Genomic DNA, 23697 nt, shown 5'->3' with positions numbered 1-23697 from the left:
TACACTGATTCAGTAAATTCAATTTAAAATGTGGCTGAAATGGTGAAAGGCTCTACTCACCGTTTGCAACAGTCACAGTGACACATCGAAGCTCTGAGTGATACTTGGTTCCACTGTAAAAATAAGTAAGTTTAATATAGGCCTCTGATGCCATGATATCTTCAAGTCACCTAAGCACTGATACTTTCTATCTTAATTGAGCATGCTTTTACGACATGGTGGTTTTCAAACTGGCTGCTTTCTAATACTTGCACCCCTTACTGTACCCCTTACTTATTTCTGGCGCCACTCCGAGCTGGCAGCCAGTATCAGCAGCTCCGACCTGACCGAGTCCTTTTTTCTCTTTTTTTATTGTTATTGTGTTTCTTGTTCTTGTTTTTTTTATTTTTTTATTGAGGGCTGTACTACTCTGCAACAGAGCTTAGAATTTTATGGACAATTTTTTTTTTATCACATTTTTTACGGCATCTGTTTCCGGAGAGCGCGTGGATGTCCGACCGCTCATTGTATACAGCAGGGATCAGCTGTTAGCCCTCAGCGCCGCTGCTTTTCCGCCTAGCGCCAAGTGAGCCAGCATCCCCCGCGACGTGAGGAGGATGAGACGCGGCACTTGGGCCGGGATCGGGCGTCGCAGTAAGGTTAGGAGGTACCAGCCTGCGATTCCATCTGTTATTATGGGGAATGTGAGAATGCTCCCCAAAAAAGTGGATGAACTGGCGGCTCTAACCCGACATCAGCGGAGCTACAGGGAGTGCAGCCTGATGTGCTTCACAGAGTCGTGGCTAACCGCGCTAAATCCGGACTCATACATAAACATAGTTTTCATCTGATCCAGGTCAACAGAACAATGAAGAGTGGTAAGAAGAGAGGAGGGGGTCTGGCTGTGTTTGTGAACGATAGATGGTGTAACTCTGGGCATTTATCTATCAAAGAGACACTATGCTGTAAGGACATTGAGCTGCTAGCAGTTAGCATGAGACCGTACTATTTATTGCGAGAGTTTACACATGTCATTATGATAGCTGTGTATGTCCCGCCCTCTGCTAACGCTGCAGCTGCCTGTGAGGTCCTGCACTCCAAACACAGCACCCTCAGTCCCTTTTCCTGATCTCTGGGGACTTTAATCACATCACCCTGTCTTTCACAACCTGGATCATCTCCAGCCTGTGTATAAACCTCTAGTACACAGAGAACCAGTTGTGAAACACACAGTTAGGAAATGGTCGGCAGAGACTGAAGAGGCCCTGAGGGATTGTTTCCATTCTACTGTGTGGGACAACCTCTGCAGCCCTTTGGAGGTTGACCTCAACAGCATCACATACTGCATTACAGATTACATGAACTTCTGTGTGGACAACAGTGTACCCATCATAAAGGTACGGTGTTTTTCTAACAACAAGCCATGGATAAATCCTGAAATTAAGGCTCTCCTCAAGGAGAAGAACAGAGTCTTTAGATCTGGAGAAAAACAGGAGCTGAGAGTTGTCCAGAAGAAGCTGAAATTTTATTATTATTAACCTTTATTTAACCAGAAAAAGTCCCATTGAGATTAAAAACCTCTTTTTCAAGGGAGTCCTGGCCAAGAGGCGACAACATGTTGAAATTACAAAGTTACATACATATAAGTAACAATTACATTTTAGAAACATTTTTCTTTGGCTCTCTCAATCTGGACTTAAAAGCATTTAATGAAATAAGATCTGCTATTTTCCAGTCTTTTTGCATCATGTTCCATGTGAAAGGGGCAGCATAAGTAAAAGCCCTCTTTCCCAGTTAAGTTCTTGCAAATGGAACATTGAGCAAAAAAAGATCACTTGAACGCAGGCTGTAAGAAACAGTACTCCTCCGTGTGAGCAGATCGCAAATGTAGGTGGGCATTTGTCCAAGCAGGGCCTTATAAATAAAGATGCACCAGTGAACAAACCTCCTGGAGGACAACGAAGGCCATCCCACTCAAGCGTACAGATCACAACAATGGGTCAAGGCCCTACAGTTTGTAATAAACCGTAAAGAGGCATGATATACTGAGTCAATCTTATGAAGACACTGGGCGGAAGCATTCATGTACAGCTGATCACCATAATCTAAAACAGATAAAAATGTGGCATTTACAAGATGCTTTTTTGTCTCAAAAGAAAAGCAAAATTTGTTTCGAAAGAAAAATCCCAGTTTTAGTTTGAGTTTTTTCACAAGATTGTCTATGTGAGATTTAAAGGTCAGAGAATCATCAATTAAAAAGCCAAGATATTTATACGTATGCACCACTTCTATGAGGTTTCCCTCAAGAGTGGACACCAAAGGGACAGTTTGAGGAAATCTCTTTATGTTTGAAAACAACATTAGCTTTGTCTTTTCAGCATTGAGAACCAATTTCAGCTCCAGAAGTGTGTGCTGGACCACGTCGAAAGCTTTCTGCAAAGATTCTATTGCCTTTTCAAGGTTTGAGCCAAAGGAATAAATAACTGTGTCATCAGCATAAAAATGCATACTAGCATTGGACACATTTTGTCCCAAATCATTTATATACATGATGAACAACAGAGGTCCTAAAATTGAATCCCGTGGCACCCCAGTGTGAATATTCAAAAGTTCTGAGCACAGATTTTCACATTTAATGCATTGAGTCCTGTCACTCCAATAGTTAGTGAACCAGGAGACGACATGTCTAGACAGCCCCAAAGAAAGAAGCCTATGCTTTAAGATGGCGTGATCCACAGCGTCGAAAGCTTTTGACAGGTCGATAAAGAGAGAAGCACAGTGCTGTTTTTTATCAAGAGCAACAAGTATGTCATTTATCACTTTTGTGGCAGCAGTAACAGCACTATGCTGTTTTCTGAACCCAGATTGCAGTTTTGAGAGAACTTCATTAGAGTACAAGAACTCTTTTAATTGCTCACTGACGAGAGACTCAAGGACTTTTGCCAAGACACACAAGTTTGATATTGGCCTGTAATTAGTCAGAATCGCCTCCTTTTAATATTGGCGTAACAAAAGCAGACTTCCAAACAAGTGGAATTTCTTTATTTTGGATTGAAAGATTAAAAAGGATCGTAAGAGGTTGTGCAATGTAATCAGCTGCTATTTTCAAAAAAATAGGGCTCTATTAAGTCTGGCCCTGGGGGTTTCCTGTGATCTAAGGCTTTAAGAGCTTTATGCACTTCCTGGACAGAAAAAGGAGAAAAATCAAAAAGCTCCCCAAAATATGTTTGGGGTTCTGTGCAGGGAATCATGGGGGCTGCTCCAACAGAGTTAAATAAAAAACCAGTAGCTACGAAGTGCTTGTTAAAGCTATTTAAGACCTCAGTTCTGTCATAAACTGGGACAGAATCTTTTAAAATGAATTTTGGAAGAGCCTGTGATATTTTATTTATAGATAAAGACTTAATTACTTTCCAAAATTTCTGAGGGTTATTCAGGTTTTCTGTAGTAACAGATAAATAATATTCTGACTTAGCCTTCTTGATAAGTGTTGTGCATTTGTTTCTTAATTTCCTGAAATCTAACCAGTCAGTCAGGGAATCGTTTTTCCTAGCTTTTGCCCATGCCACGTTGCGCTGATGGATGGACTCTGATAATTCCGATGAAAACCAAGGGTTCTCCCGTCCCTTGACCCTAAATTTTCTGGCAGGTGCATGCTTATTTAAAATCTTCATAAAAATTTCTTTAAAATAAGCCCAAGCCAGATGGATGTCTGGTATCAGACTCACATTTTCCCAATTTACCATGGACAAGTCATAATGAAACGCTTGCTCATTAAATATTTTAAAATTTCTTTTACAGATGATACGCGGTTTACATTTAGGGATTTTAGTGTTCCTACAAGTAGCAACTACACAATGATCGCTTAAATCATTACAGAACACGCCTAGAGACAGGAACTTATGAGGGACATTTGTTAGAATTAGGTCAATCAAAGTAGATTTGTCAGGACTCTTTATATTTGGCCTTGTAGGTAGGTTGACCAACTGGCTAAGATTAACAGAGTCACAGATTTAAATTCATCAGAAGCTATATTCAGCCAGTCCCAGTTCAAGTCTCCGGCCAATAGAAGTTCATTATAATTTAATTTGGACAGAAGATGCTTTAGAGATAATAAAGTTTCCTTTACAGCAGACGGAGGCCTATAGCACCCAACAACTGTTATAGAGAGAGACTTTACTATTTTAATATTCAAAGCCAAGAATTCCATTTGTTTAGGAATAGATTCCGATAAAACAATGGATACTTCATATCTTGATTTAACATAAATTGCTACGCCTCCACCTTTCCTAGGCCTATCTGTACGATAAAGATTGTATCCCGTTATGTTGATGTCATCATCTGTAATAGATTTGGACAACCAAGTTTCGGAGATAATCACAATATACGCGTTTGTCAATTTCGCCCAAATTCTGACCAAGTCCATCTTGTGTAATAAACTGCGTACGTTTAGATGAACACATTTTAACCCTGGCTGAGATTTAAAATCGGCAGGGGTCTGGACACTTTTCAACTCAGGTCCAGGATTTGGTTGCACATCTCCGGATATAAGTAAAAGTAAAACAATCATCATTAACCTTCGTTTCATATTACATTTAAAAGCATTTTCGTACTTTGCAGATGTTAACGACAAATACTGCTTTTTCTTAAGTGAAAATGAAAGATTATACAGAACAAGAGAACCTTGTAATTTGGGTAATACTTCATATCGATTTAAGCTAACAACCAGAGCCAAATGAATCGTTGGTGACTCCAGGTGCACTTCTACAGTTGACCTAGTGCCACTAAAATAAGTTTCACCCATACTCAGCTCATATTCTGCAGTTCTCACCCAAAGAGCACCGCAATGTCTCAAGTCCCAAACCACGAATATACACAATAAAGCTTCGATAAGTGTCCTCGTCTTCATAATGATAGCCCAGGGTCCAAAATGGGCGTGAATACAAAAGGCTCCAACCTATTAGCTCCGAATCCGAGCGGAGGTGGACTAAGCAATCCGGGGATCAGATGGAGGTGCGTCGTAGCAGGCTCCAGCCCGGCCTGTTAGCTGCGTGTCCGGACGGTGTAGCAGTCTCCGGCCTGTTAACTCTGCGTCCAGGCAGTATAGCAGGCTCCGTCCTGTTAGCTCCGCGTCCGGGTGGTGTAGCATACTCCGGCTTCGTTAGCTTCGAAATACGGACAATGTAGCCGGCTCCAGCCTGCCAGCTCCGAGTCCGGGAAATGCACCGGGCTCCGGCCTGATTTGCTCCGAGTCTGGGGGACGCAACAGTCCGAGCTAGCTCCAAACAGTGCTAGCTCCAAGTCCGAGCGGGGGAGGACAAGGAGGACAGGGCAGGGCCCAGCCTGCCCTCCCAGGAATCTAGTAGACGCAGTAGGTACTGGCAGGCTCCGGCCCATCAATCCAGAGTCCAGATGGAGGCGGACACGGTAGACTCAGGTTTGCCTACCCAGAGTCAGTATTTAGACCGGCCCGCTTTGCCCAAAGCCCTATTTCAGTCCAGAGGGAGACGCTACGGCGAGAGTTTACGTGTCGCCATCTTGGAAAAAATTCAGTGTTGTGACAGTCAGCTGTAAATGGAAGATAAGGCAAGAAAAGGAAAACTACAGGAGGAAGATGGAAGAGCAGCTGCAACAGGACAACATCAGAGGGGTTTGGAACAGCCTGAAGACAATCTCAAGACAAAAACCAACCCCCCAGGCTGCAGGAGACTTGGGGTGGGTGAATGACCTAAATAAATATTTGAATAGGTTTGATCAACCACCCACCCCCCCCCCATCACCGTCCCCCCTGCTGCCATTTCCCTCATCTTCAGGAATTGCCTGTCTTTCATCTCAGGACTTCTGTTCAATCTGTGCCTGTCACTGGGGAAAGTACCACAGCTGTGGAAGACATCCTGTGTGGTACTGGTACCAAAGACGTTCCTCTTCACCCTCTACACTGCAGACTTCTCCATCAACTCCCCATGCTGCCACCGACAGAAGTTCTCTGACGACTCTGTCATAGTCAGCCTCATCACAGGAGTACAGACAGTGAACTCTGGACTTTGTGGACCAATGCCAGCAGAACCACCTGCTGATCAACACTGGAAAAACCAAGGAGTTGGTGGCGGACTTCCGGAGACGCAGACCGACCACATTGACAGCGGTGAACATGCAGGGAGTGGACATTGAGATAGTGGACTCGTATAGGTGCCTGGGTGTTTACCTGAATAATAAGCTAGACTTGAGCCACAACACAGATGCTCTATACAAGAAGGGTCAGAGCAGACTCTACCTGGTGAGGTGGCTGAGGTCATTTGGAGTCCAGGGAGCGCTTTTAAAGACCTATGACTCTGTGGTGGCATCTGTAATTTTTTACAGTGTTGTATGTTGGAGCTGCTGTTTATTGACAGCTGAGAGGAAGAGGTTGGATAAACTCATCAGGAAGGCCAGCTCTGTACTGGGATGCACCCTGGACCCCAGTGCAGGTGGTGGGAGACAGAAGGACTCTGGCCAAAATAACATCTCTGTTGGACAGAGTCTCCCACCCCATGCATGCATGTAAATGTTGCTGAACTGCAGAGCTCCTTCAGTGACAGACTGCTGCATCCTGGATGCACGAAGGAGCATTTCCGCAGGTCCTTCCTCCCTGCAGCTGTCAGACTGTACAATCAGAACTGCTCCCAACAAACATAGATGTTTACATCAGCGCTGTAACTTGGCACTATTTTATCAACCAATTCACACTATAACCAGGGTTTGCCTCTTATCTGTATTTAATTTAATTTAATTTAATAACAGTACAGTACTCTGTTTTTGGTAACCATTGTCCTTGATGTAAATATGTAAAAAATGTGTATGTTTGTTTGTATATGTGTCTTTCTTGCTGCTGTTACACCCAAATTTCCCCTTGTGGGACAATTAAAGGATTATTCTATTCTATTCTATTCTATTCTATTCTACTGGTCACTACAGCAGAAGATTTGCCTCCTATGTTTCTAACATCCTTTTCAGTCACACCAACCCTATGTATGTCTTCCTTCACTACATCCATGAATCTTCTTCAATCTTTTTTTCTCTTTTTCTCTTTCTAAAAGCAGTGTTAGGGAGTAACGAAATACATGTACCAGCGTTACGTATTTAAAATACAAAATATAAAATATAATATAATATAACTGTATCCTGTTAACGTTTAAATAGGTGGTAATCGGAATACAGCTACTTTGTTGAAATAAATGGAATACACAGTGGTCATTTCCTGTTTCGTATGTTAGGCTATCCCCTCTCTATGTCTTCTCCAATTTGGTGATTAAACATAGTCAGGCGCAGGTTTAGCTCAGTTGGATCCGCATGTAATTACATATCACATGGCTGAGAGCGGCTGGCCCAGGTTCGAGTAGGATTCGCAGCCTTTTATAAAAAAAATACCCCCCCCCCAAAAAAAACAAACAAACAAACAAAAAAAAAAAACCAACCCAATTTCTATTTGGGATTAATACAGTTTCTCTGATTACTAACATTGTTAGCTGGCGTTAGCTGAGGTTAGCTCATAGACTGCAGACTGTTAGGCCGTTTCTAAATACTCATGTACTTGAGTCCGTACTCGTGTTCTTGCTAGTCTGGACTTCATAAGTTCACACGGGAGTCCAGACTTTCCGAGAACGCAGTGCGATCATTCCACAATTGGAACAGCAGTGTACATGATGATATCACAGCTCCGGAGTTTTTACTGCCATCCCCTCTTAATTTAACTGTAATTAATATTTGCAATGGAAATGACACATGACATAAAAAAATGACACATGATGTAGTAGATTTCTTTAAAAAAAGATAATTGAAACTAATTTGATTTGAACAAATATTTAAAATATAATCTGATCATTTTTGGAGCAGCCTTCAGGATCTCCAGTATTAACATGCTGTTTTTAGACTTGATGGATAGCATTAACAACCTGCTACCTGCAAATAATCATGTGCAGTTACACATGATTATTGACAGACAAAAAGAAAACATATTACTGATACCGAAATAGTTTTCTATACAAGATCAATGCAAAAAGTGCAGCCTTACCTAATGTCCATCCCACTGTTATTCGTTTTATATTAAGATTCAAAAATTTAGTTGGTATTGGTAAGTGAGTAACCTTCAGTAATGGTAATAAATCACACAGCAATAGTGCATTCATGTAGTTGTAAAAAGCATGATAATATATGTAAGAGCTGTTTTTCTCTTGTTATCAGCTTCCTGGTTTTCATTTTGTCTCCTCACTACAATCGTAATCTCAAAAGATAAAAAAAAATGTTTATTGACTCAAAGGAGAGCTAACTGACTTCTAATGACGGAACAATCCTTAAAACAGGAAACTTTTTCAGCAACAAGTTAAAATGTCCATCCATCCATCCATCTTCATCTGCTTTATCCGAGGCTGGGTCGCGGGGCCAGCAACCTTGAGCAAAGAGGCCCAGACCTCCCTCTCCCCAGCCACCTCCTCCAGCTTATCCGGGGGAACACCAAGGCGTTCCCAGGCCAGCCGAGAGATATAATCTCTCCAGCGTGTCCTGGGTCTGCCCCGGGGCCTCCTCCCGGTGGGACATGCCTGGAACACCTCACCCAGGAGGCGCCCGGGGGGCATCCTTGTCAGATGCCTGAACCACCTCAGCTGGCTCCTTTCGATGTGGAGCAGCAGCTGCTCTACTCTGAGCCCCTCCCGGATGGCCGAACTTCTCACCCTATCTCTAAGGGAGAGGCCAGCCACCCTTCGGAGGAAGCTCATTTCTGCCGCTTGTATCCGCGATCTCGTTCTTTCGGTCACCCACAGCTCGTGGCCATACTTGAAATCCTCCACTTGGGGCAGGAACTCATCCCCGACCCGGAGTGAGCACTCCACCCTTTTCCGGCTGAGAACCATGGCCTCAGATTTGGAGGTGTGACTTTGAAAATTTTTCATTTCAGGAATTTCAGCTGCTATAACTTTCTACAGAGTCATTTATATGAAATATGAGACTGACCCAGAAACGGCCTGGACAACAAAACAGATGGGGAGGCTTTGTCCGTCTTCGCTCTCAGATGGTGCCCATCTCAGGGTGAACTGTCCAGGTCCTGATGCACTGTTGATTAACTTGTATGGCCCACTGTAGAGCAGTTCAGAGATCCTTCAAAAGACAAAATCAAAAACTCGTCAAATTGTGTTTCTTTTTTTCAATATCTCCGCGACTACAAAAGGAGCATATTTCTTTGGTTTCCCAACTAGAGCACAGCTTTTATTAGGCCATGCTTGTTTTTTGTTTTGATTTTTTGCATATACCAACCAACCTTGGAAGTGTTTCATGTTGCCTTACTTTCAATGTTTACTGTTGTTTTACCTAATCTTTTTGTATTTATGTCCTTAAATCTGTATTGTCTTGGCTGTTTTTCACTTACTGTGTCGTCTAACTTGACGTCTGACTGTAATCTTGTACATCAGCACTGGAGTTTTGTAATACTAAAGATCATGTCAGATATGTAACCTGATAAACTAAAAAATAGTTTTGATTTTCACATCACTCATTTCTGATAGATTCAGACTTCTAGGACTATTTCTCATGTCTACCTAGAGGCTGCCCTGAATGAAATATTTAAACTTTTATATATTCAGACAAAGTCTTTAACTGTGTTTTACTTACATGGAGTTAAGTGCCTCTGCAGTGATGTTAATTTCCAGAGTCTGACTGACATTGTTGTAGAGCTGAGCTCCGTTGGCTGGTGTTGGAGGAAGAAACTTGGGCAGAAAGAGTCCTTCTGTGCAGGATGGAACTGCAGGATCAACTGGAAGAATACAGAGAAGTTAAGGTGATTCTCACAGGATGCAAAGATGATCCAGAGTAAAATATCTGCTGGACAGATTAATATTTGTTGGTCCAGAGAATCAGTCCCGATGACACTGGTGGTCAAACATCTCTGTACATCAGGCCGAGCACTAAGTTCATCAGCAGCAGCTCTTTAGTGCTTTCATTGGAAGATAATGAAACGTATATAGGTACCTTTCAAAGCAAACTGAATCGGTATTTTGCTGATGGCATTGTTGGTAGTTATTGTTGTTTGTGTCCCGCTGGTTTGAGTCAGAGTGATGGTCTGTCTGGGGAAGTCCTCCATCACCAGCTGTACTACATACGAACCTTCATTACTGCTGCTGGTGGGGCTGAATGACAGAGTACAAGACGACTGCAAGAGGACGAAAATGGGCTTGAAGTTAAAATAACCAAAATGTTTTCTGTCATGTAATTAAATTGAGGGCTATAAATAACTGCTACTTCTTTTGGACAAACTTTCACTTCTACCAAATCGATATCAATTGTAATTCAATTAAAAAGCTTTTAGTCTTTGCCTGTCTCATCTGACATGAGAGTAACAATCATTGCTCACCGATGAGAGGCTGAGGACAGACGGTGGAGTGCAGGGGTTACACTCTAAGAGTGCAGAGTTTCCATATCTGCATTTAACTTCGTCTCCATCAGGGTCAAACATCAACAGGCTGAAATCTCTCTGACAGTTTGAAGGAACTCTGAGAGAGAAACAAAGATTGTAGCTCTATTTGCTGTATTCATTTTAATGTAACGAACGGGTGATAAATACTTTGTTAAATTAATTGAAAATGAAAAGGATAAATGAAAAATATGAAATGTAAAAGAAAACTAGATTTATAACAAAGATACACACATAAAGTGGGCTTACCTCACAGCTGGTAGGATGGTGGTCTGAGGTGATGTGTTGGCTTTGCTGATGTCAGACCGGTTCCTCAGTTCCACCCGAGTCACGGCTCTCCATGATATGATGTTATTGATGTTTGATATCCAGTTACCACTATTCAACCTTGATAGAAAATTCAGTTTTCAAAGTCTGAACATAACATGTTTTAGTAAATTATTAGTTTACCATGTGTCACTCATCAAAAAGACTGTTTAGTGGAGCTGCTGATGTTTTGGGGAAGTTGTTTTGTCGCCCTTCAATGGCAATTAAAAAATGTTGTAACAAATTACCTTTTCCTGTTGTTGTACACTCACCAAAGTTCAAACGGAGCATTGCTGGAAACCCGTCGAGTCATGATTCCCTCTCTCTGACACCAGTCTCCACTGCTCTCCTGTTTTACCACATATAGTGTGTAGGTTCCAGTCCCACAATCACCACTGAGGCAACTCCATATATCACCATGTGTGCAGTCGTGGAAGTTCAGTTTATACCGAATGGTCACCTGTAGAGTTACAGCCACAAAGTGTTTACCTAACATTTTAAATTTTTCAAGTCCCTAAATTATTTTAGAAAGAAAATGTACGTACTGTGACAGATCCATCTGCAAAAGTGTCCTTTGGGTAGTAGGTCATGACTGTGCCTAAAAAATGTGAAGCCTGAGTGCCGCAAACCATCAGCAGCACCAAAGATGTCTCAGAGAGCAACATGATGAATGTGTGTGTCTTTGCACAAAGGCAGAAATCACTGAGAACACCTGTACATCCAAAGACAGCCTCACTTTCACTCTGTCCTTTTGTCTGATGTTTTTTTCCCACACGGAAGTTGATTCAGTTTGTAAATCAGAAAATTACCTGGAATGAGGAAACGTCTTTCAAAGATTACAGTCAGATGGGTATTGCACCGAATGCAGCTGTCTAAACCACCTGCAAGAAGCACGAGTATATTTTCAACTATATTTAAACAAAGTTGTTTTGAATTTGTCAAAACAACATTTGTTTTTAATTTCATCTTTTGGGGGGCGACCGTGGTTCAGGGGGTTGGGGAGCTCATCTTGTTTGTGGAAGGTTGCCAGTTCAACCCCCTGTCTGTCTCAGTCGTTGTGTCCTTGGGCAAGACACTTCACCTATCGCCTAGTGGTGATGGCCAGAGGGACCGATGGCGTGGTATGGCAGCCTCGCTTCGGTCAGTCTGCCCCAGGGCAGCTGTGGCTACAACTGTAGCTTGCCTCCTCCAGTGTGTGTGGATGTGAGAGTGAATGAATAGTGGAAATGTAAAGCGCTTTGAGGGTCTCGAAAAGCGCTATATAAATGCAATGCAATCCAATCTTTCAGTTGTAATAGTGATTAACACAGTATCAATTGGTTTTGTGAAACAAAAGTTACTTCTTTTTTTTTTTATTGAAAGTTTTGTAATTATGACAGTCATCCACATGAAAAAAACAAACAAACAAAAAAAAAACAGTAAAAAAACCAAACAAACAACTTATGATCATTGCTTCACTCTCATGGTATGTTTAGACCAAACACAAATCCCTCTTTTCCCATAATTACATATAGATATACAAAATTTGAGCCCCAGTCATCTTTATGGACCGCCAGCCCTGTATCATTCAGCTTTGATATGGAGACAGAAAAAATAGGAAGGGAAAATATTGTAAAATCCAAATTCATTCTATATCTCACAAATGATCATTTCTGTGCAGATTGTACCTTCTTATTTTCCTTTGGCTTTGCTAAGAAATAACGTCTTATTGCAGATTATATTCTGCCACTGAGAACCTCATAAGCTTTTTTATAAAAAGGTACTTTAATTTAGCAATACACACAAACAAAAAAAAAAAAAAAAAAAAAAAAAACAACCCGCCCCCGTCCCCAGAAAAAAAAAAGAGAGAGAAAAAAAAACCCCAACAAACAAAGATACTACGCTCTAACAATAACATAATGGCACAGTGAGACCCGCAGATCTGCTCGGTCCAGTCTCTTTTATAAACTACCTTAAAAAAAAAAAAAAAAAAACGTCCTTAGCAGACCTTCCTTCTTCCAGTAGTTGCGTGAATATCTCATCCCATGTTACCACCTTCAACAAATCTCTCCCATTTCCTCCAGTTTTTATGAAATTGGTCCATTTTGAGGTTAAAAAAAAAAGTAAGTTTTTCCATTCTATGTATTTCCTCCATTATTCCTATCCAATCTTTCTTTGTTGGGGGCTCTTTCTCCAGCCACCTCCTGGTAAGCGCTTTTTTGCCAGCTCCCAACAGGATGTTTATCAAGTATTTGTCCTTTAAGGAGGCTGCTGATGGGATATCGCCCAAGTACACAGTACACAAAATCCAAATTTAGTTTGAGACCAGTCACCAAGTAAATTGATTTGACCAATTCACTCCAGTATGACAGGATTATTGGGCATTTCCAAAATATATGGAAATGATCTGCCATGTTTTCCCCACAGTTTCTCCAGCAGTGTCCATCTGTCAGTTGACCTTTTTGTTTGTATTTTATTTTGGGTGTTATAAAAAACCTAATAAAAATTTTCCACGTGAATTCCCTCCAATAACCCGAGCTAGTAGTTTCCATCTGTGTCCTGCATATATTTAACCAACTGTCCTCTGATATGTTGATTTTAGCCTCCGTTTCCCATTTAATTTTGATATAATTGGTTGATTGATCCTTAAGTGATTGTAAGCAACTTTTGTTGTGTTTACAACAAAAGTTACTTCTGTTCACAACAGATCACAGAGAGTGCAAGCACCATGTTTCATTAGTGTCTCTTGTGCATGGTAAAATGTACTACAGTCAATACTAGTAGTGCAACGGATCAAAAAACTCACAGTTCGGTCCGGATCACGGTTTTGAGTCACGAATCAGCAAAAAAAGAAATAGACAAGAAAAATTTAACTCTCAGTTTTTTTATTTAAATACTTTTTGGCCATTAAAAACATTCAACTCAAAACTCATTCCCCGCAATTATATAAAACAAATTAAGGTGCATAATAGGGTATAATAATCATTTCCTTTAATGTGGGCACAATCAAAAACAACTTAAAATGCAATTTAGGTATCATTCCTTCCTACTTTGAACATGGAGAATGAATAACACTCCACATCAAAAAAGAAGAAACAAAGCAAAGCAGACGTATGCCTCATCTTTTTTTTTCAAAAGATGAGGATTTCTACATTCTCTGGGGAGAGTGTAGACCTCTGTGCTGTAACTATCTCCCCTGCTGTTGAGAACACTTTCTCGCTAGGCACTGAAGTGCCAGGCACCACAAGCTAGACTCTTGCCAACATGGCAAGGTGAGGGTATTTACAGTCATTGCTTTTCATCCACGTCAGTGGATCACCATTGACTGGAATGCCACTTGCAGCCACATAGGATGCCACCTCCTCTTTGATGGTGTCAGCAAAAGCCTTGCTGCCCATGTCCTTTGGTGCAAATGTCTTGCCAAAAAGCTGCGCCATTGCCGACTTCTTTTGACAAGACATGTGTCTGCTCCTGGTGGTGCTGCTTGACCCTGCAGGGAAAGTTACTTCATAGATTAAAACATTTTTTTAATATATATTTCATAGATGTTAAAATGGGGCAATAACTTAAACATCATCATTATAAATAAATAATACATAGTTTTAAAATATTTATTTTCTTTACCTCTTCACAGTCTACAGTGCGAAGACTGCTCACAATCTCAGTAGTGAGATCACTGTATATCCTCAGGCATAGAGCAAGGTTTAGGTGAGACAGGGACTTGAACCTTTAATCAAGTGCAGTAGATCTGTGAAGGTAGTCCTGTAGGGTTGGTGGGGAAGTGTTTCTGGGCTTCAGGTCCTCTCTAATGGCAGACTTGACGTGATGGCGCTGTCTTCCTCACTTGGGGCCATGGATTGTAGGATCCTTGTTTTCAGAGGCAGGATCATGAACACAGATGGTGCAGTTTCAGTGTTCAACAGAGTTGTAACCGCTTTGAGTGGTTTAAGCAGCTGGAGGACCTCCTCTGCCACTCTAACATTATTATCAGACAAGGTGACAATGTCTCTGACATTTTTCTTCAGGTTTTTATCTGTTGTGACATCATGTACGAGCTTATGAGTAGGCAGCTGTAGCATAACTTGCTTGGTCTTAAGCACATGAGCAGCTGTTGAGCTTTTGTCTAAGTAGGAAACCACCTTCCTTATCCTCCAAAGGAAGCGTCCCATCTTACTCAATATAATTCCTTTTTGGGATGCTAAATTAATTGCATGTGCTAAGCACCCTATCTGTGGGCTCAGTCCTGCCTCATTCACTGCATTTATTTGGTTTATAGTATTATCTGTTGTGACTGGGATGTTATTATTGGGCCTCTATATCCTCCACTCCACCACTGTTCCAGTAAATGCGCCAGATTTGTGTCTTTCTGACTCTCATAGAGGGAGCATGTCTGCAGTACAGGGCTTTGTATTGTGGGATTGTGGGATTGTGGGATTTGAATCCGTAACAGTTTGGGGGCTCGTCCTGTGGTATTGGGGTGGAAGTTGGAGGTTTGGACGGTCCAAGGTTGTCAAACGGACAGGCACAAGCCAGTGGTCTGACGTGAGTGGGCATAAGCCGGCTTATACAAAGGTAAGGCACTACCTGTTGAATCTATTTCCAAAGTGTGCCAAATTGGACATGATAAAATTAAAGTCTACTCGCTGAAATTACTGGTGGATGTCTGTTTTGATTTTGATGAAAAATCTCATGAGTTAAAGCAGTTAGAGTCTGCTAAGAAGAAGTTAAAGCAGTTAGAGTCTGCTAAGAAAAGTTTAAATACTGGGTTAGAGTCCCAAGAAATTGAGTTAGAGTCTCAAGTAGTTTGGTAGGGAATTGGTCATTTTGTTGGTTAGAGTCCAAATTGGTTATAAGAGTGGACCTGAGTGGTCATTTTGTGAGTTAGAGTCTCCATTGACCTTTGGCACTTGCCTCAGTCAGACTCTTGTTTTGGGGTGCTGACTGTGGCTTCAAAATGTTATAAATTATTATAGGATGGCAGTTAGAGTCTGCTAAGAAGCGCATAGCCCGGAGGTTACGCTCCCTCCTGGCCGTGGACGCGCGACCTTGACCTGTCGGCGAACAGGGTTAGTTCAGTTTGGCTTAACTGTGGGGTACAGGGCATCCTGGAATAAGCTAGGAGTTAGAGTCTCCTTACCGTTTGTAACGGTATCTGCGCTTTTTTGGACACTGTTAAATTGAGTTAGGGACTTTAGAGATTAGGCCAGATACAGTTAGAGTCTGATACTGGTTAATTGATTACAAAAAAGTTGGACTTTCTTTGGTTGGACCCGTTAACTTAAATTTGTCAAAATTGTGTAGGCGCTAAAGCTGTCAGGCCTTACAGTGATTGTAAATATAAGACGTCTGTGTAATATAAAATAACAGAGCTTTGTGTGAGACTGTGTGTGACGTGCAGCTGCAGCGCTGCGAGCTATTTTTAGACTGTGTGTGAACATGCAAATGAGGTGGCTGCTGTGAAGCGCACAGAGGACTTTTGCTTCCTGTTTAGCGTGTTTTTGAGTTTTATAATTATGATTTGCAAACAATGATACATGCCTGTAAATAAGACGCTGATTTTGCTGATTATAATATTACAAATAAAGTTTTGAATGACTAGGGTGAAGAGTATGCAGCGCCACCCTGTCAGATGCCAGTCACGGTGGGGCTCAGTGATGAATCAGGTGAGCTGGATTCATGGCTTAATCAAGACAAAGATTCCCCTGCTGTGGTCAGTAAGGGAAAAACAGGGGGAAATAAAATTTAAAAGAGGCATGGATGTACGTTTATGTGTCAAGTTTATAAACGGGATAAAAATGGGGTGTTTTACTGTTATTTTAGCATCAGCATTATTATTGCATCAGAATCATATAACAGGCATTGCGTTAATCATTTATTGAAGCTATTGGCATTATACTAACATTTGTATTACAGTGATTGTTATAACCTCAGGTTAATCTTCTATTCACAGGTGTCAGGATAATCATATAATCTTTCATTGCAGGTGTAATCATGATCATTTTTATACATATTGCAGTTTGTTGCTCATTATAGAGTTGTGCTCAAGTTAATAAGGGTTAAAAGCTACAGTCAGCGCGATGTTTGGCTGATCTATGGACTGGAGTGACTTCGAGCATAGAAGGCCGCACGCGCTTACATAACACTGACATCATGCTTTTCTTTGTGATCTTTTATTCAGTTATATCTTTTGCTAAGTTTTATGTAGTGGCAGTTAATTAAACGACATTCATTTAATATTACATACCTGATTCAGAGCATTACACAGATAAACTTAACAATCTGCAAAACCTTGTAGCTGCAATGTTGTGTCTCCATAAGGGACAGTTGGCTGCAGAAGATAAGTGGGAGTCAGTGCCTGTCCTCGAGAAGGAGAGCATGTTCCTTTGCTGTGTCAAAAGTAGTCAACAAGTTCATATTCAAGTGAAGTTCATATTAATGCAGGTTTTGTTTCTTGGCAATTCTGCGGACGCAGGATCTGGGCGGAGCCAGGAGTTGAACAGATCTAACATGACAATTAAATTGATTTCATTCCCTGGCACAGGCTGACAGGACTGGAGCAAAGACACTGGATAGGAGGAGGTCTCATGCCTTCTAAGATAGGAGGTCACTAACCTTTTCTTTTGATTTTCTAGCTCCGTTGATTTGACACATGGGAATGTGTCAAAAAAGGGGGGGAAGTTGAGTTTTAACATCAAACAAGGATTATATGAACATTTTTATGACTTCATTTGTGTTTTAATAACTTAGGTATGGTAAAGCTTAAGCTAATAGTGGTTTCCGGACTTTTTAGAGATCCAGTGAGAAGCATAAATCATTATTTCCATGTTTATGCATTAATCATTGAAATGAACTGAATAGCATTTAGATGATAAAATGCCTGTGTTCATGAGAAGCTGAGTACCACACTGGAGAGGAAATCGTGGGACAGTAGGCGAAAGCAAACACATGATTTTTGGGGGGGCAAATGTTAGAATTAAAAATGGCTAATTTGTTTTTGAGGTCTTTTGTTAAAATGAGTGGTTTTAATAATTTTCAGACACGCCTTGCAAATGTGCTTATAATGAGTTGGCACTTGGTCTTTTGAAGGTCATAAGCTTCGTTCGGCGTGATGGTCCGGACTGATAAAGTGTAGGAAATGCTTTGAGTGCAGAGGGCTAAATGCAAACACGCTTACACACATATAGGATATGATTAGAATAAGTCCCTGGGACATTCTGAATATTCTAAACCAATTCTGAATCACTAGAAGATCAGTAGATAACAACATTAGATTATTAGGGCTAGGAAGAGAGGTGTTTTGGTTTTCTGTCTCTTACAGAGAAAGGAACAGACACCAGACGAGGTCACAGATGTACGAGGATCCTTCGCAGCAGAGACAGACACGGTGACTGCTGAGACACCAACTGGGTTCAAGTGTCATGGCGTTTGGGCTCCGATTAGTCACCTCAAAAGGATGGATCCCATAAACACACAACCATGAAGGGGTTGGCGGAAATCCAGGAAGACCAGACCAACGAGGTTCGAGAGGCTCTTGGGCAAAAGGGGGACACGTTCCTGTTCCTTTTTCTGGAGGATACACAGGACACACAGGACCCGAGGATACACAGATCGTTGTTTGAAATCGTGGCAGAATAATCCCCTGATCTGTGTAACGACTGAAGGGTTGTCTAACCCCTGAGGTTGAAGAAAGAAGAGCAGAGGATCACCCAACTGGACGACACTGGTGGCTGCAGCAATAAAATAAAGGCTAAAAGCTCCTTGGACAGAGGTTCTAGTCTGAGTACGTCTGAAGGGTATAAGGTAGCACCAAAATAAAGCTGTGGGAGAACTGGAGAGTGTCATCTGTACCTGCTATTGTTGTAATAATAGTTTTTCTTGCATCTGAACTGCGCAAACTCAGAGGTCATCTCACATATGGTTCACCCAACAGGGGGACAAAGGGCCTCAGGAGTGAGAAGAAATGAACTCGGCCACACTGGATTACAGGGTGTAATCTCTATTCTAAAGAGCTCATCAGGGGGACTGTGGGATTATAATATTATTTTATGCCATGTTAGACTCCTAATTAAAGATTGTGAATTATTATGTAGTTTTAGTTTGCATTATTCTCCTGAATTAGAAGAAGTGAAATGCGTTAGTCAGTGACGGAAGTGACAAGTAAGGTAAGCGACCCATGTTGTAGGTGACGTCAGACGCCGGAGATTTGGCGGGGGAAAAAAGCAAATGGTAGCATAGAGTTTAACAAAGGTTTTTCAAGCTTCAGTATTACCAAATATACTAATCAATTGTCATATAACTAACAACATCTGTCCTATCATCTCTAACACCCTGGAGGACAACGGGGAGAGTTTAGACGCTCTCCAAGATTACATCGATCGCTGTTTTCAAGATTTAGTAATGAAGAAGGCCCAGAGTGCATCCTCCCCGGCCAAAATTGAGACGCCGTCATCGAAGAGATGTCGCCCGGCAGACTCCTCCGGTACAACATCGCCTGCCGGCAAAGACATCGCAGACATCCTGGAGTCAATCGACAAGCGATTGTCCAGTTTTGATGTGAGGCTGTCCCTGGTGGAGATTTTACACCGGGAATTTAAATCTCTGAGAGAATCCCTGGAATTCAGCCAGTAGCAGGTGGAAACGCTTGCCGCTGAAAATACCACGCTACGGGAGTCGGTCAAATCTCTCACCGACAACGTGACCCAGCTAAACATTGAAAATAAAAAAATAAAAGAGTCCGTTATCGATCTACAAGCCCGTAGCATGAGAGATAATCTTGTGTTTTCTGGTATTCCAGAAACTGCCGGAGAGGACGCAGAGGCAACGGTGAAAAGCTTCATCAAAATCCACCTGAAGCTGCCGGAGGACACCGTAAAGAACATCGACTTCGATAGAGTGCATCACTTGGGGGGCATGAGGTCGCGGACCGAGAGACCACGGCCTATTGTGGCCAAATTCGGTCAATTCAAACAGAAGGAACAGGTGAAGAGTCACGGCAGAGAGCTGAAAGGAACGGACTTCAGCGTGAACGACCAGTTCCACAAAGAGATCCTGGAATGACGCAAGGTCCTGTTCCCAGTTCGACGTAGCTTCATCCAGAAAGGCTCCCGTGCTGTCATCGCCGTGGACCGGCTCTACGTGGACGGACAGCTCTACCGCGACCCCGGCACCACACCGTGGTTATATTGACTGCACTCCAGATAAGAACCCGCTACACTCTTTTCTTATTCATTCACACTTTCTCCTTTAACATGGGTTTAACCTAGTAATATCAATATGATGTCATAGCAGATATAACACCGTCACCCTCCGTCATTGCTTTAATTGGAATGTTTCCGTTTCGTTTCTTTTTTTTTTTTGTTGCTCACAGTTCATGTGGTTTCTTTCTTTCTCTTGTCTTTCACTGCTGTGATCACCTACTTCCCCACTCACCTACAAACAACACCCTCTATTTCTCCATATTTTCACACCACGACCACGCAAACACATCAGCTCAACGGAAGCACATTCACAACAGCCTCACAGCACGCACAGACTTGCAGGACACATAACACAAGCCACGCTTGTTCATATTAGTGAATATTCACACACATAGTCAGACTTATGGAGCCTCTCACCACACTTTTTTTTCTCTCTCTCTTTCTATTTACAAACAAGGGATGTTTCCACATTCTCTCCACCTGTCTAAACGAAACACCCAGCATACATCATTAGACATACACACACAATTATGGGCATGCTGAGGTTTGTCACATGGAATGTAAATGGAGCTGGCTCCAGAGGAAAGAGGTTAAAGTTATTTAACCAGCTTAAAAAAACTACAGGCAGATGTTGTTTTATTACAGGAAACTCACAGACCTGTCACAGGTTTAAGCGAACTTAAAACACCTGAGTTTCCTAACGTGTTTGCAGCCTGTTATAATTCTAGACAACGGGGAGTAGCAATTTTAATACATAAAAATGTTAATTTTACAGTACTCGATACAGTTATAGATCCAGAGGGTAGATTTCTAATTATTAAACTATCATGCTCCTGTATCTTTAACACTAATGCACAAGAATAATACTACGCCAAGTAAAAACTGGAGATTTTATACATCATTGCTTAAAGATGAAGACTTTATTAAATATTTTAAAAAGGAATGGACTTCATATTTAGACTTTAATGACACTTTAATATCTGCTTCTGTTCTATGGGAAGCAGGGAAAGCTGTGATGAGAGGTAAAATAATATCTTTCTCATCACACAAAAAGAAAGATGTCATGATTCGTTGTGTGGCTCATAAATACACAGAGGGGCACACAGGGGGTAAAAGCCATGAAGGGAAAACACTTAGGGAACAACACAACAGGGCAACTCAGAAAACATGGCCTAAATAAGGAACAAAATACAAACATACAAGAAAACTAAGAACACTGGGCCAACATGGCCCAGGACCATGACAGCACCCCCCCCCCGCCCCCCCTCAAGGGCTGGCTCCCGACAGCCCAAACCCGAGAAAGAAAACAAAAACAGAAAACAACCCACCCAGGGCGGGAGGCGGGGGACCAGGACGGAGGGACCAGAACGGGAAACAAAAACAAACAACAGAAGACACAGGAGCACATGACCACAGTCCAAATAAAGTTCAGGGGGCCGACCCAGAGCCCACAGGCACAAGAGTTCACGGGTCACACGGTCGGGGGGCCGACCAGGTGGGTGGCACAGGTGACAGAGCTGGTCCGGAGGCCGGCCACGCGGAAGGCAGCGGCGGCGGCGAAGGAGACGACGGAGCAGTTCAGGGGGCCAGCCGCGCGGAAGGCAGCGGCGGCGGCGAAGGAGACGACGACGGAGCAATTCAGGGGGCCGGCCGCGCGGAAGGCAGCGGCGGCGGCGAAGGAGACGACGGAGCAGTTCAGGGGGCCGACCGCGCGGAAGGCAGCGGCGGCGGCTCTCCAGTCTCAGGCGTGCTGGCCATGGCCTGGTGGGCACAGGACCAGTCGAGGCAGGACCAGTCGAGGCAGGACCAGACGAGGCAGGACCAGACGAGGCAGGACCAGACGGTGGCGATGCGGGGGCCGGACCAGGCAAAGCACAGGCTGAAGCTGAACCAGACGAGGACGAAGACTCGGAGGCTGGACCAGACGAGGACGAAGACTCGGAGGCTGGACCAGACGAGGACGAAGACTCGGAGGCTGGAGCTGCAGCAGACGACTCGGAGGCTGGAGCTGCAGCAGACGACTCGGAGGCTGGAGCTGCAGCAGACAAAGCACAGGCTGGAGCTGCAGCAGACGAAGCACAGGCTGGAGTTGCAGCAGACGAAGCACGGGCTGGAGCTGCAGCAGACGAAGCACGGGCTGGAGCTGCAGCAGACGAAGCACGGGCTGGAGCTGCAGCTGACGAAGCACGGGCTGGAGCTGCAGCTGACGAAGCACGGGCTGGAGCTGGACCAGGAGGAGCAGAAGCAGAAGGTGGCTGGATGGGCTCCTCGGGCCCCCCAGCAGACGTGGCATGAGGCTGGTGCGGTTCTCCTGAACCCCCAGCCGACGAGGAAGGTTGCTGGACGGGCTCCTCGGGCCCTCCAGCGGAGACGGGAGGCTGAATGGGCCCCTCGGACCCTCCAGTGGAGACGGGAGGCTGAACGGGCTCCTCGGGCCCCCCAGCTGATGAGGTAGATGGCGGCGTGGGAGCCGCGGAGTCCTGGATGAGCTCATCCGAGCTCCCAGCAGGAGCTGATGCAGAGCCAGGGAGATTTGGGACCCCTGGCTGAATGTTAAGCTGACCAGCGGACCGTGCTGCTATCGGGGACTGGGCTACTGGAGCTACTGGGGCCTGCGCTACAGGCGGCACTGGAGCTACTGGGGCCTGCGCTACAGGCGGCACTGGAGCTACGGGGGCCTGAACTGAAAGTGGCACTGGGGATACTGGAAACTGAACTGAGGGGGACACTGGACACTGAACTGAGGGGGACACTGGACACTGAACTGAGGGGGGCTGCGAGGGAGCTAATTGAGCTGTGAAGGGCTGCGAGGGAGCTAACTGAGCTGTGAAGGGCTGCGAGGGAGCTAACTGAGCTGTGAAGGGCTGCGAGGGAGCTGACTGAGCTGTGAAGGGCTGCGAGGGAGCTGACTGAGCTGTGAAGGGCTGCGAGGGAGCTGACTGAGCTGGGAGTAGCTGCAATAGTTGGGGGGAAAGTGGAACTGGTGATTGAGTGGATGACTGTGCTAGCGAGGATACAGGAGACAGAGCTAGCGCTTCTGGCTGGGCAGCTAAGCGAAAAAACACAGCTCCGGAATAAACATTCCCAGAGTCAGGAAACTCCTGTTTGTCCCTTCCACTCACCACAGCTGGCAACTCAGAAGTCTCGGTGTCTGGCTGTGGCGGTGGGTGTCGGCGGCGTGAACGCCGTTTTCTCCGGGATGGGGGAGGAGCTGAGCCGGGCCGCGAATCCTCCTCGGTGATAAGCCAGGGCTTCCAACGGAGCTCGTCCTCCCGATACGCCCGTAACACCTGCTGCCGCTCCTCTTCACCGAAGTCGCTGGCCTCCGGCATCTCCGTGCGCCACGTAGTGTAGACAGGCGGTGGCGAAGATGTAGAAGCCGATGAGAAGCGAACAGGCGGTGGAACGGTGGTGAGCCCCATGGTCCCGATCTTGACCGTTTCCGGTTCTTTCTGGGACAGCTGCCCCGGACGGATGCCCACGGCGGACACAAGAAAGTCCCGGATGTGGGGGCGCAGCGCGCCGAATAGCCACGGGAGCCCGGACACCATCCGCTGAAGACGGACGGCTACGGTCTCCCGGTATTCGCCTCTAGGTAGCGTCGCCCATTCCTCACAGTGGTATTCCACCGTGTAGACCAAGTCGTCCTGGAGGTCCGCGGAGGGGTTGTGAACTGCTGGGTCCATGTCGCGGTCGCGTTCTTCTGTCATGATTCGTTGTGTGGCAGGCAGGAGAAGGACCCAAGATGCAGATTCACAGACACGGGGATAAACTCAAAAAACACAGCTTTATTGC

This window comes from Astatotilapia calliptera, chromosome 3 (genome assembly GCF_900246225.1).
Source record: "Astatotilapia calliptera chromosome 3, fAstCal1.2, whole genome shotgun sequence".
Lineage (NCBI taxonomy): Eukaryota > Metazoa > Chordata > Actinopteri > Cichliformes > Cichlidae > Astatotilapia > Astatotilapia calliptera.
This window is presented reverse-complemented; position numbering follows the sequence as displayed.